The sequence below is a fragment of the Myripristis murdjan genome, chromosome 9 (assembly GCF_902150065.1).
Source record: "Myripristis murdjan chromosome 9, fMyrMur1.1, whole genome shotgun sequence".
NCBI classification, from domain to species: domain Eukaryota; kingdom Metazoa; phylum Chordata; class Actinopteri; order Holocentriformes; family Holocentridae; genus Myripristis; species Myripristis murdjan.
Genome location: NC_043988.1, coordinates 31,436,774 through 31,439,273, shown reverse-complemented (window position 1 = coordinate 31,439,273; position 2,500 = coordinate 31,436,774). Strand labels below are relative to the sequence as shown.

General features: G+C 39.6%; 1 protein-coding gene across 1 annotated transcript in view; it reads left to right on the top strand.

Annotated features, from left to right (window-relative positions):
• Positions 1-1,001: 1,001 nt before the first annotated feature.
• Positions 1,002-2,500, top strand: part of smarca2 (SWI/SNF related BAF chromatin remodeling complex subunit ATPase 2) — a 63,038-nt gene continuing 61,539 nt past the window's right edge. The window contains exon 1 of the mRNA XM_030059595.1: positions 1,002-1,114. The gene's annotated coding sequence lies outside the window, so the exon portion shown is untranslated. The remainder of the gene's footprint in view (positions 1,115-2,500) is intronic.

Here is a 2,500-nt window from a genome sequence, read left to right as displayed (position 1 = left end):
GTAATTCATAATTAGAGTTATTCAAATGCAATGTGTGATTAAAATTATTAAAAAAAAAAAACTGCAACAATGTGTAATGCATGAGTTTACATTACAATTATTGAGGCTTGTTTCTGTCACATGAAGTAACAGTGGCTCTGGCTCGCGTGCAGGTGTGGTTATGTCAAGTGAGGGCCCTAAAGCAGAGGGAAGTTTCTTTCCGATTATAAACGACATGTTGCACTTCGTCAGTGTCATCCAAAACAAATAAAACAAATGTATGTAAAATGTTTCATACAGCTGAAACAGCCCGGGGTCAAACTGATACCCAACAGAAACACTGATGCATACAAAATGTGCACGGAACACTGGAAACACATCATCATGGTAATTTTATGTTTAACCTCTTGTTCCCGTTAAATTACAATGATGCTAATCATGTATTTAAATTGACCCCAAAGATAACAGGAGGGTTAACCTGCTGACAGAAGATCACCTGAGGTTCATCTGTCTATCCTGGTTTCTTCCTGCATGTTTAGTAATGCTTGCCCTTGCATGAACACAGTGTGTTGTTGCACAGAAAGCTGTAAAACAAAAGCTCTGCAAATAAACTCAATCCTCATATCAAAAGACAAACTTGTGAGGTTGCATGGCCGCACCAAAGCACTTCCTCTGACTTTTCACTTTCTGGCCATGCAACAAATTAAAACAACGCGTATCTTCAAAAACCAATAACTGCTACCAAGATCAATGTCTCCATTAGTGTCTTACGCACTTGAGTGAGTGTAATGCTAAAGGGTGGCTCCGTTTATTTGCTCTTTTCTCAGTTTTTTTCCTTGTATTTCAGCCCTTGCAGCCATGGCCACCGGGTCACAAAGTTACGAGCCGTGCTGGTTTGGGTGCACAGACACAAGAAGGAGAAACAAATGATTGGCGTGTGGTTGAGCCAATCACGTCGCGGGTAGGCGGGACTTCCCGTGACATTGACAAATCAGTAAGGGCAGTACAAAAAATAACTTTAATATGTCAGCAAAACAACAACCGAGGGGGAGTGAACTTGTGGACAGCAGTCATATTTTGGAGAAACATTACATTATTTCCATATAATTACATGCGATATCCGGTCCGCCGAAAGGTAAATTGACATATGGTGCTTAGCTGTGGATGAATACTAATATCTAACAAGCCAAAGTTACTGTTAGCTGTCCAAACTTTCTGACGTGTTAGTTAGCGGCTCAGCCTGTAAGTGGAGCCAGCGCCGAGAAGACTAGCCAGCTAGCCGGTTGCTAGGCTAACGAGCTAACGAGCTAACGGTAGCTAGCTCTTTAGCTAAGTTCGCTGACGTGCGGGCAGGGCGCAAAAAACAACCAGAAATATACCGATTACTCGATTTGTGGAGATATAGGCTTCAGGTGTCGGTGCTAAAGTTCACGTTTGTTTCGAAAAAATGTCGCGGAGGCAATGTCAGGACCTTGACTTTGATCTAAACTTTCATTTTTTAGATATCCGCCTGTCAATGATGGCCACCCGTTTTTTGGGGAAGCCATGATCCAATCAGAGCTGGCTCTTAAAAAATTATACATAACTAACGACTGTAAGGCTTTAGCAGGTCTTTTATGAAACGACAAACGCGCACATACATAGATAATAAAGATTTTCACTGTCGGTGCACGGTATTGCTGTGCTTTCATCCGCCTCTCTGTGTAAGTGGTGTAAAACCTCCAGTTTTTAGCTGGAAATGAGATAAACCGACTGCATCATGGCAGTGGATCTTCATGCTTTTGCTGTGTCCATTAACGTTATGCACCGGCAGCATTACTGTATTATAACTTAAGTGATTCATACTGCTCCTTCACTAAATTAAATTAAATTAAATCATTAAATCTCCAGGAGTGTTAATAAGCTACTATTGCGTTTTTTTAATTATTATTATTATTATTATTATTATTATTATTGTTAGCGTTTATTATTATTTTTTTTATTTTATTATTTTATTTTATTTATTTATTATTATTATTATTTTATTTAAGATCTAATATAAGCTGTACACCCCTGAAATCAAGGGACACTATTTAGGATCTGCTGCTATATTTGGGCAACAGCCATGTGCACATGCCTTTTACTAACAAGACAGAGCTGAGGTTTGACAGCTGAGAGTCTGCAGACACAACAGGTTTAATGAAATCATCTGTCACTCTTTATGCTGATACAAGAAGGGTTTTTGTTTTGTTACAGCAAAACAACAGGCGGTCTGCGGTGCTTTATAAACTGTGTGGATCCACTCACACACAGTGGCTGAAAGTGACCCAGTTCTGATTTTTTTTCTTTTTTTTCTCAGATCTGATCTTTATGCCTTGACTGCTCACATTTTTCTTTGTATTTGAGCTGTATCTGACATCAATGTGACTCGATCTGCACTGTGACCCTGCATTTGCAACTAGCATGCTATTAAAATAGTGGTGCACGCACTAATTTTTTTGAATGGTTTTCTGAGGTAACAGTGGTGTGGTGGCAGTCCGTC